General features: G+C 45.0%; 1 long non-coding RNA gene across 5 annotated transcripts in view; it reads left to right on the forward strand.

Moving 5' to 3' along the window:
• Positions 1-6: 6 nt before the first annotated feature.
• The window catches only part of LOC104832462, a 102,486-nt gene continuing 90,473 nt past the window's right edge, over positions 7-12,019 (forward strand). For all 5 annotated transcript variants that reach the window (XR_774423.1, XR_774421.1, XR_774419.1 and 2 more), the window contains exons 1-3: positions 7-108; positions 2,676-2,774; positions 4,611-4,697. This is a non-coding gene — a long non-coding RNA (uncharacterized LOC104832462). The remainder of the gene's footprint in view (positions 109-2,675; positions 2,775-4,610; positions 4,698-12,019) is intronic.

Consider the following 12,019-nt stretch of genomic DNA (forward strand, 5'->3'; position numbering starts at 1 on the left):
AGGCTCTTGGCGGCGGCGGGGAGGAGGCGGCCGTGGGTGTTCCGTGGAGCCCGCCTCCAGGGGAGAGGCGTACGCGCGCTGGGCGGGCGTCTCCCTGGAAAGGCAGCGGTGAGCGGACCGCACTGGCGTCAGCGGTCGCCAAACCAGCAGGACGCGAGCAGCTACCGCAGGGCGGTCCCGGAGGGTCAGGTCGTTGGCCTGTCCGCTGGAGAGCTGAAGGCGTCGCCACGCCGCTGGGTACCAAACCCAACCCCAACCCCACGGGGTCTGTGCGTCTCATCGGACCGGCCGCCCCAGTCGAAGTCGCTACGGTTCGGAGCAGATCGCTCCTGAAAGAGAAGCACGAAGTACAGGAAGTGGGAAAACCCGGGGCGGGTGGGGGAGTGGACGTACACCGGGTCTCCTGCGGCAGAAAAAAGGTCTGCTTCCTTTATCGCTAAATTACCCTTCTCACCGAGTTCAGTTGATTTTGTGACTATTGCTTGCACTTGATCAGCCTCTTCCTCTTACAGCTGCCTCTGTTGAAGAATAACTCTGAGATTCAGAACAGTCTGACCGTCTTGTGCAAGGTCTATTTTGTATATATCAAATTAACAAGTAAGGCTGTAATCAGAAAAACACACACTTGGCATTCATAGAATAAGAACACCCTGGAACAATTAGGCCTTGATGTTTTGAGGATGCTTCGTGTGCCTTGCCCACTCGGCAAGAAAACTTGAGGTCCGTCAGAGAGAAAAGAAACGTTAAGGATAATTGGACCTAAGAAATGTAGGAAGTGACTGATAGAGAGAAACATCCTGCCCCAGAAGGTGCCAAAGGCCGGATGATTGACAAAGAAGCGTGAACTGGGGGAAAGGTAGAGGTGGCAGGGGGAGATTGCGGCCACCGGCTCAATTCCAGGCTGCAGGAACTTGCCCCACCCCCGCAAGGAGCATGCATGCTAATCTACATAGCAAGCGAGGCTAATTTAAATATAACTAGCCAATGGTAGATGAGATGGTGACTACTAACCAATGAATGCGAATTTAGGTGGGTTTTTACTAATCATGTAACAGAATAAATACATTGTTTTTCTTTGGCGTGGTGTCCTAGCTTTGTGGAATTACCACCTAGCACCCATCTTTGAGCAAATATGAAATAAATACTGTCTCTCCCTAGTGTGTGATTATTGGGTGGTTGCACACCGGGAAGCGAATCCGCTTTTCAGACAACCCCTCCTCTTTCTGCATGCCCTCTTCACTACCTAATTACTGCTTAGTTTAGGAGGGTCTCTTCCTAGTGCTCTTTTGCATCCAAATTTATGGAAAAGAGGTGCTCTTAATCCGCCTCATGAGGCGGTCCTCATAAGAATTCACCCTCCCGTTCCAATCCAGACTTCCTTAGCAAAATGTGTACAAATACACAGACTTTGAAGGGAGGTCAATAGTAGAGACTTCCCAAAATTATTTATGGTATCTTCCAAAGACAAGACATTATAGCTTTATAGCCTAGTGCTTTGCATCAGCACAGGAGGCTAAGAAAAGTCTCCTGGCAAGATGCTCTCTGGAGAGGGCCTGGCATGGAAGGATAGCTTAACTTACCAAAACCTTGCTGTGAGCGGATCTGGCTGCAATGCCAAACACAGAAATGTTCCTGAGCCCTGTCTTGCCTTCTTCTTCCATAAAATTGTTTGAGTGGCTGCAGGCTCACTATGTTTCATGTCGTACTGATTGCGGTGGGTCAAACAATGTTTGGTCTTATGGAAGGTCCCCTCTAGTGCACTCATGCAAGGCTGTCTCAAGTTCCTGTCATTTTTATGAAGTTAAAACTCCTGTTGTTTTTATGAAACTCACAGATTCTGTTTTAGATTTCAATTAGATGGATAATTGTATACTCAAATACTAGCATTTTCTATGATCAGAGAAATACGAGAGGAAGTGAGCTAAAAGGGCCCTACGTCCTAAATACACATGATGCTCGGAATACCCAAACTTTGACTAGCTGAGATTTTTTTCTAAATAGGTAGCATGAAGATACAGTTAGTCAGCTTTTGTGAGAAAAAGTAAACGTGGCATACTGAATACAAATATACTGAAATGGAAAAGAGAATTAGCAGATCTTGTTAAATTTACCTGGACTAAAAGAAACCAGGAGAGAGAAATTGAAAAATGTTAAAAGAGCACAATTCACTAAATGGAGTAAGATGAGCCAGATACATATAAATAATAAGACTGAACGTAAAGGACAAATCACAGTATTGGGCATCACAGAATCATATTTTATTTTTGCAGAGATGTAATCTCTGCAATTCTTGAGCGCTGATCTTGAGTCTGCCACAGACTTTTTGCTCCAGCTTAAAGCAAGTCATTACATTTCCAGTTTCTCCATAACTACATCTACTTAGCGCAAACAAGTATTTGGTACATCTTTTAAATAGCTTTTTTGTGTATTGTGCAACAGATACCATTTTCCTTTCAGAAAGCTTGCCCACCAAGAAAAAAAAGATTGAGGTTTTCTGTGGTTTTGTGAGATAAACTGGGCCAATTGGGGATCAGAAACCTGCCCTACTGGTGCTAATAGGGATGGGATTGCCCAGGCATAGGAATGGTGGGAAGCAGAGGTAGAGAACCTGTTTTTACTGTGACTCAGCCATCTCTTGGAGCCTCACCCCATACCTGCTGTCTTTGTCACCTCAGCATCTCACTGTTGCGACACTGTCCAGCTTGGAAAGCTACTATGAAGTATTGAAAATGTTGCTGCTTGTCTACCTCAGTGGAAGATTGCATTGCTTGCAGGTAAGTCAGAAAACCTGTTTGCCAGATATTTTACAGTGAGATTTTCCTGAAGACAATGGAGCTGACTCATTTACATCTGAAAAGAACTTAGCCCAGTGTCGTGTCCCCTCCCAACTTCTTGTGCACTTCCAGCCTACTGGCTGATGGAATGGGGTGAGAAGCAGGAAAGGCCTTGACTCTGTGTAAGCCCTGCTCAGCGGTAACTAAAACATCCCTCTATTATCAACACTGTTTTCAGCGCAAATCCAAAACATAGCCCCATACAAGCTACTGTGAAGAAATTCAACTCTATCCCAGCCAAACCCAGTAAATTCTCCACCCCTTATTCCATACCATTTACATCATGTTCAGGTCCCACCCTATCGCAATACATCCTCATTAACCACTCCTTTCCCCATAAAATGTCTGTGAAATGTCCATAAATATCCATAAAGTGTTCATTGGGTTCATTTGGTCTATGACTTTGGGCTTCATCTGTTACGGTATTCACTCAGGACAGGAGAGGTGGTGTGTTGCATGGAGTTGCTGGACATTAAAACCAGCTCAAGTTGGGTCATTGCTGCACTTGCACTGCTTCCTGTGAGGTTTGTCCTTTGTTGGTTCAGGTGGTTTCTGCTGTAGTACTTCCTGTAACATGCAACTCAAATCATGGTTTACAACTATTTAAAGGTATATCCATTGCATTCTCCACCCTGGTCCCTTTGGACTAGGCTATAAGTTTTAACATTGCAACGAATTCCTCCTCTTGCCTCTAGCTTGACTAGCAGCGAGAGGTTCCTGCTATACCACCTTTGATATATGGTAGCCATAGCAGTGGTGACATACAGCATCATGTAACACTGCCATAATACAATTCAAATCATGGATTATTTTCACCCAGGATTAAATCACCTTGAGGTACACATGGGATTTCCACATACTTTTGCATTACCCATCAATGGCACCCAGGTCCTTGAACGAAAACAATCCCACAAATAGGTTTACCCTTTCCTGAAGAAGGAGTAACCCAGACTGTTTTTCTCAGCCAGTTGCTTACATGTACTACAGGGATCTTATCTCCTTGCACAGTGCACTGGAGTTTTGCTTGGGCAGGGCCAAGTCAGCTGGCAGATCCTCCAGTGCTAACTAGTCAAATGGCTTCTGCTCAACGTGTATCTCTGTGCTTGAATGTTCCAGCCCCCATTGGTCTCAGCGTAGTTTTTAGCAGTCCATTGTGTCTCTATGGATTGTCCGGCTCATAGTTCACAAACAAGTTTCACCATGTCTAGTGCACACAGGCGACTCATGGGGGGTTACAAAAGCGACCCAGCCTTGGATTGCCTTGAGGCCCTGTTTCTCTGCAGACAGGATTCATGGGGAGCTGTGTAGATAGCTTAGCCCTGGGTTGTCTGATAAGCCCTAAACTAAACAGGGCCGTGGCTGCGCCATTCAAAGAACCAAAACCTGAGTTGAGCCTTGAAATCCCTTAACAAATAGTATGCCGTGAGTCTCAATCCAACCACTGTTCAGTTGCCTGAAGAAGCAAGGTAAAGAAAAGCTGGAGGGTTTCAGCTTCAGTTGCAAACGACAGCCTTGTGTACTCAAACAATCACAGATCAGTGAAAGAAAGAAAGATAAGGGGAAACTCCACTCAGATATATATAACCCACTCATGCATATATCATATATACGTAATCCACTCGGGCACATATCATAATCTACTCAGATATACACAATCCACTCAGGCATATATCATAATCCATGCAGGCATAGTCATACACACCATTCTGCCAGTCAGGGGATTAAAACCCTAAGAATCAGGTTGGAAATCAGGCAGTCACTTCTCCAACTATACAGCTGACTTGTGAAGAAGACCCTTCCCCGCCTCGATTAGGACACCAGTCGAGGTAGCTTCCCTGGGATTGAGAGCCCTTACCTGGAGGGGTAAGTGAGTATTGTTTATGCTTTAAGTTTGTAAACACGTGTGTGCTTGTGATTGGCTGTGAACCACTTGTGGTTGTAATAGTGTACTACTCTTGCTTTTAAAATTGCAATAGTGCATTCCTCCATTGTATCTGTAAAACCTGCAATAGTGTCATGTTAAGTCTGTAAGTGAAGTTCAAATAAATCATTTGCCTGAACCTTGCAGTTAAGTCTGTAAGTGAAGTTCAAGTCGTTTGCTTGAACCTTGCAGTTAAATCTGTGAGTGAAGTTGAAATCATTTTCTTGAACCTTGCAGTTAAGCCTCTTTCCGCCACGGTATCATTCAACTTTCCCAGAGGCTGGTGCATGATAGGGGATGTGATACACCTAGTCAACGCCATGCTTCTTGGCCCAGGTGTTTATGAGGTTGCTTCGGAAATGAGTCCTGTTGTCTGATTCCCTTCTTTCAGGAATGCCATGTCACACTAAAACTTGCTTTTCAAGGCCCAAGATAGTATTCTGGGCAGTGGCATGGGTCACAGTGTATGTTTCCAACCATCCAGTAGTCACTTCCACCACTGTAAGAACAAGGTTCTTGCCATAGTGGGTTCATGGTAGTGTGATATAATCAATCCGCCAGGCTTCCCCATATTGATATTTCAGCCACCGTCCTCCATATCAAAAAGGCTTTAGCCACTTGGCTTGATTGATTGTGGTGCATGCTTTACATTCATGGATAACCTGTGCAATGGCATCAATGGTCAAGTCCTGCCCTTGATCATGAGCCCATTTGTATGTTGCATCCCTTCCTAGATGTCCTAATGTGTCATGGGCCCACCGAGCTCTAAAATGCTCACCCTTATGTTCCCAGTCCAGATCCACCTGAGCCACTTCAATTCTAGCAGCCTGGTCCACCTGCTCATTGTTTTGATGTTCTTCAGTGGCACAATTCTTGCATATGTAAGCATCTACGTAATGTACTTTTACAACCAGGTTCTCTGCCTGAGCAGCAATATCGTTCCACAATTCAGCAGCCCATATGGGTTTACCTCTGCTCTGCCCGTTGGTCTTCTTCCATTGCTGTAACCACCCCCACAGGGCATTTGCCACCATCCGTGAGTCAGTATAGAGATGAAGTACTGGCCATTTTTATTGTGCAGCAATATCTAGAGCAAGCGGGATGGCTTTCACTTCTGCAGACTGACTTGATTTACCTTTTCCTTCAGCAGTTTCTGCAACTTGTCATATAGGACTCCACACATCAGCCTTCCACCTTCGATGTTTTCCCACAATATGACAAGATCCGTCTGTAAACAGGGCATATTGCTTTTCATTTTCTGGTACTTTATTATACAGTGGGGCCTCTTCAGCACAAGTCATCTCCTCTGGTGACACTCCGAAGCTTCGGCCTTCTGCCGAGTCCATGATCACTTCCAGAATTCCTGCGTAGTCGGGGTTTCCCTTTCAAGCCTGTTGCATTATCAGTGCAACCTACTTACTCCATGGAGCGTCAGTTGCATGATGTGTACAGGGGACCCTCCCTTTGAACATCCAGCCCAGCACAGGCAGTCAAGGTGCCAAAAGGAGCTGTGCTTCAGTACCAACTACTTCTGAAGCAGCTCGAATTCCTTCATATGTTGCTAATATTTCTTTTTCATTTGGACTGTAGTGGGCTTTAGATCCTCTATATCCCTGGCTCCAAAACCTTAGTGGCTGACCTCAAATGTCTCCAGGTGCTTTATCCCAGAGGCTCCATGTGGGGCCATTATCCCTGGCTGCAGTGTAAAGCGCGTTTTTCAGATCTTGTCCTGTCCAGGCTGGCCCAAGTGCTACTGCATGAACTATCTCCTGTTTAATTTGTTCAAAGGCTTGCTGCTGCTCAGCTCTCCAAAGTCATTCTTCCAGGTCACTTGATAGAGAGGGTTTATGATCAGACTATAGCCTGGAATATGCATTCTCCAAAAACCCATGACACCTAAGAAAGCTGGTGTTTCTTTTTTGTTAGTTGGTGGAGACATAGCTGTTATTTTATTGATCACATCCATTGGGAGATGACGATGCCCATCTTGCCATTTTATTCATAAAAACTAGATCTCCTGTCCAGGTCCTTTGACCCTACTTTGCTTTATGGCAAAACTAGCTTCAAAAGAATCTGGATTATTATTCTCCACTTCTGAAACACTTCCTCTGCTGTGTTGCCCCACACAATGATGTCATCAGTACACTGCAGGTGTTCAGGAGCTTCACCCTGTTCCAGTGCAGTCTGTATCAATCCATGACAAATGGTAGGACTGTGTTTCCACCCCTGGGGCAGTCAATTCCAGGTGCACTGGATACCCCTCCACAAGAAAGCAAACTGTGGCCGGAAATCTGCTGGCAAAGGGATCAAGAAAAATGCATTAGTGATATCAGTGGTTGCATAACATTTGGTCGCCTTTGGCTCCAATTCACATTGGACTTCTAGCATGGCTGGTACTGCAGCACTCAGCAATAGTGTGACTTTGTCCAGGCCATGTTAGTCCACTGTTAGCCTCAACTCTCCATTAGACTTGCACTGGCCATATGGGATTGTTAAAGGGTGAATGAGCCTCACTGATCACTCCTTGGCTCTCCAGTTGCTGTATCAGCTTATGGATGGGAACCAGGGAGTTTCGATTGGTGTGATATTGTTGCCAGTATACTGTCATGGTAGCAATTGGCACCTGCTGTTCTTTAACCCACCACAGACGGATCCTCTGAAAGACCAGGAAAGCCAGACAGCTATTTAATTGTCTCTGTACTCATGGCAGCTATACCAAAAGCTCACCAGTACCCTTTTGGGTCCCTGAAGTACTCTTTCCTGAGGTAGTCCATGCCAGGGATACATGGAGGCTCTGGACCAGTCACAATAGGATGCTTTTGCCACTCATTCCCAGTTTGGTTTACCTCAGCTTCCCACACAGACAGTTCTTGGGATCCTCCCATCACTCCATAAATACAGATGGATTCTGCCCCTTTGTAATCTGATGGTATTAGAGTACACTGTGCACTGGTGTCCACTAGAGCTTTATACCCCCATGGGGCTGATGTGTCAGGCCATCGAACCTTCACAGTCCAGTAAACCTGGTTGTCCCTTTCCTCTGCCTGGCCGAAGGCAGGGCACCTCTATTTCTGGTCGGAGTCTTCATTACTTGATTTTTGTAACTGCAAAACAGAAGTCTGTTCATCAGGGCCAAAAATGTGATCAGCCCTTCTACTCTGCCCAACAGACACCAGAGCAGTAATCTTCCTGGATGGATGCCTTTTGGTTGTTGTTTTTCTTTGCAGTTCCTGTACATGAACTTCTAGTCTCCAGGTAGGTTCACCATCCCACTTCCTCATGTCTTCCCCCTGGTCATGCAGGAAGAACCACAGGGTTGCACATGGTGTGTGCCACTGATACCCTTTCCCTTGAACAGATAAAGGCTGACTTTTAATAGCTGAGACATTGTTTGGAGTGGGTGAGGAAGACCTATACTTCTCAAATTGCTGAGATAAATTTTGGGTCAGTTCCTTCACAGCCAACACACAGGCCTGTAGGGAAGAAGTAAGATTATCTTTGTATTCTGGGAGTTTTCTGGCCAGTCCATCTGTAGCTGGTGCCTCCGTGTCTGTCCAGCTCATTATTGCCAGGCTGCTGGAGTATGACATCAATGCACTTTGTATAAAATTTCCCCACACGGACTTCATGCACTGAATTTCATCTGGGTCTTTGGATGCTTGGTCGTTGCGCAGGTTGTTATAGATCACCTCCACCATGGCTAATTCCCTCAGATACTGGATACCTCCTTCAGTGGTCGTCCATTTACTTTGGGAATTTGCAAGTTCTTCCTTGAAGGGATACTTGTCCTTCACACTTGACAGGAGTCGCTGCCAAAGACTGAGGACTCCTGCCCTTTTTCTAATGCCTTTGTCAATGGCCTTATCCTTAGCAAGGGATCCCAGCTGCTGGGGGATCCTCTAATCCCATCCTCTAATTCCTGACTATTGGTTCCAATATTCCAGCATTGGAGTAACCAGCTGAGAATTTACTTGCCTTGTTGACAGCTAAAATCTTTTTGCATATCTCGCAGCTCACTGAGGGATAGGGATCAGGTGGTTTCTGTCTCATTTATGATCTCCATTTCTTCATCCTCCTGTTCTTCTGACTGCTTTGCTGCAGAATGGGCTGTCTCTTCTGATTTGTTCTCCCACTCCCTCTTAAGAGAAGCTTCTTCATCCCTTAGTAAACGAGCTGACTTCCACTTCCATTTCCATTGTTTCTTTTTAATTAGAGGGGTGACTGATACAGTCTCTGGTTTAGCCATAGTGTCTGTTGGTATGTTTTCAGATCCAGGGACCCTTTCATCTCCTTGAGGGTACTGCATAATATCGAGCAGTGTTTGGTAGGTGCTGGCCAGGCCCCAGCAGAGTGCAGTAAGTTGTGCCACTTTGGAATAGCCAGGGCATTTTTTTTTTAAACATTCTACCACTTCATCAGGATCATGCACTTGTTTGGGAGTGAAGTTCCAGACCACTGGAGGTGAGAAAGTTTTCTAAATACCTGCCCATATTGTCCCACAAGCCTTGCCACCCATGACCACGCTGCCACAGGGCCTGGGTCATATTTCTAAATAGCTTGTTAACCTTAGAAAAAGCTGAAACAATATTCCTAAGAACTACCAATAGAAGAACTTTAACTACCCAAGGATGTTCAAGATACTGAAAAGCTTTTGTAATGAGGCAGAAAACAACAGAGAAGAAGGTGGTGAAGGTGCCATTCTGTATTTCCTGCACAATAAACCTGTCAGAGGAAGAAGGGTAAGTGTCAATTGTCTTTATGGGACAGTACCTGAAGTACAATAATGGCTTCAACACAGAGCTCAAATACCAGATTAAGCCCAAGGCCAGTGTTTTAGTAATAAATCTCCAGGCAAAACATCACTAAGCACTACAGACCACAGCAAACTGCAAAAGCCAATGCCAATCTTCAACATGCACAGCAAAAAAAAAGAGCATTGCACAGATCAGATAAACTAGCATCAAGAACAGATGAATCAATATCATGACCTGCAACTGTTAACACATATAAATCCCTTCTAATACGCTCTGGTCAAACCTATTATTATCTCAAACCCTTCAAGTCCCATGCTGGGCTCCAAAAAGGACTGTTGTGGTTTAACCCCCACTGGCAACTAAGCACCACACGGCTGCTCACTCATTCCCCCTATGGTAGGATGGGGGAGAGAATCAGAAGGGTAAAAGTGAGAAAACTCATGGGTTGAGATAAAAACAGTTTAATAATTAGAAATAAATAATAAAAATAGGAAGAAGGAGAAGAAGAAGTGGAAGAAGGAGAAGAAGTAGAAGGAGAAGAAGAAGTAGAAGAAGAAGAAGAAGAGTAAGAAAAAGAGGAAAAAGATAACAGAGAAAAATAAAACGCAAGAAAAGACAAGTAATGCAAATGAAAACAATTGCTCACCACCAAGTGACAGACGCCCAGTCAGTACCCAAGCAGTGCCCTCCCCCAGCCTTCCCCCTAGTTTTTTTGCTGAGCATGACATCGTATGGTCTAGAATATCCCTTTGGTCAGTTTGGGTCAGCTGTCCTGACTGTGTCCCCTCCTAACTTCTTGTGCACTTCCAGCCTACTGGCTGGGGGGGGGGGGGGGGGAGCAGAAAAGGCCTTGACTCTGTGTAAGCCCTGCTCAGCAGTAAATAAAGCATCCCTCTATTATCAACACTGTTTTCAGCACAAATCCAAAACATAGTCCCATACAAGCTACTGTGAAGAAAATGAACTCTATCCCAGCTAAAACCAGTACACCCAGTCAAAATCCTGGATCTTCTCAACTTTTTGGTTGAGATGTTCAAATATGGATTTATTAGTGGAGAGTGATCTAATGAAAATCTGTGGTGTTAAAAATGAAGTGATTTAGAACTAGCCAGAGAAGGTATACTGTATAAGGCAAAGGAGGCCTTATGTCAATTATGTCTTTACATCTGGGAGCCTACTGGGGAGTGCATGCAAACCCTACCATAGCTGCACCTTGACATGGAGGGAGAGCGGGACATTTCTTAGAAGCCAAAAAACCACCGCTGGCCGCAAACCCCATACATTTCAGCTTCATTTCTGCTCACTAGATGGCAGCAGATTCAAAAGAATTGCTGAAAAACTACAGCTCAACCTGCCCATGAAAGTAAGGGTTAAAGACATGCTTATGCAGCGAAATAAAGGTGTGATAATAAAATGTGATTAAAAATTTAGCTAGTCTGGGTAAAGACAACAGGGAGTGGGAAATGGCAGCACAGGTTTCAGCATGGTCTGGCAAGCAGAGTCTTCTGCCACAGTTTCGATACAACTTGTGCTTTGCCTGCCCTCCCAGGCTGGGGCTTCTGCCATTCCCCAGGCTCACTAGATTAAAGCTAGCATGCCTGTGCCTCCCTGTGCCACATCCAAGCACACATTCTCTGTGTCAACAGCATACAAGAGAATATTTTAGAATAAGTTCCCACTCTGTGAGACTTTCCTATTCTAACATACTTTCACCTGAATACTGTCTTTGCCCTGAAGCACAGAGGCTGTAAAAGAGAGGCAAGTGAAATATGTTTAGCTAACCATCATCATTATCTTGAAACGCTCTAAATGACCACTGTATCTGATCTTTTCTTGTGAATGGATTCAGTTGCCTCAGATTTACAACATGCCTATACCTGTTATAAAATTGATAACTTGAGAAATAAAGGGCCTGAGGAAAAATTTCATAAATGGAAAGGGTGACACCTTCTGGTGGCATAGGTGGAGCTAGAAGAGATGTCTGTCCAGGGATGTGCATCTGTATACTTCATTCCAGTTCCGGAAGGTTTGTCAGTACCACTGTCACAGAATCACAGATTGGCTGAGGATGGAAGGGACCTCTTGGGATCACCTAGTCTACCCACATCTCTCAAGCAAGGTACCTAGGACCAAGTCTGGTTGGGTTTTGAGTATCTCAAAGGATGGAAGTGCTGCCGCCTCTCTGGGCAAACTGTGCCAGACCTTGACCACCTCCACAGTAAAAAAGTGTTTTATTTTGATCAGATGTAATTTAATATGTTTTAATTTGTGCTCACTGTCACTTGTCCTGTCAGTGGGCACCACTGAAAGGAGGCTGGCTCTGTCTTCTCTACAGTCTCCCATCGGGTATTTTTACACACTGAGAAGGCCTCCTTGAGCCTTCTCTTCTCCAGCTGAACAGTCACAGCTCTCTCACCCTCTTCTTTCTATGAAAGATGCTGCCTGCATTCCCTTCATCATCTTTGTGGCCCTTCATTGGACTTGCTTCAGTATGCCTGCTTCTTTTTTGT

The sequence above is a fragment of the Haliaeetus leucocephalus genome, unplaced genomic scaffold, assembly GCF_000737465.1.
Source record: "Haliaeetus leucocephalus isolate CR32 unplaced genomic scaffold, Haliaeetus_leucocephalus-4.0 Scaffold251, whole genome shotgun sequence".
Lineage (NCBI taxonomy): Eukaryota > Metazoa > Chordata > Aves > Accipitriformes > Accipitridae > Haliaeetus > Haliaeetus leucocephalus.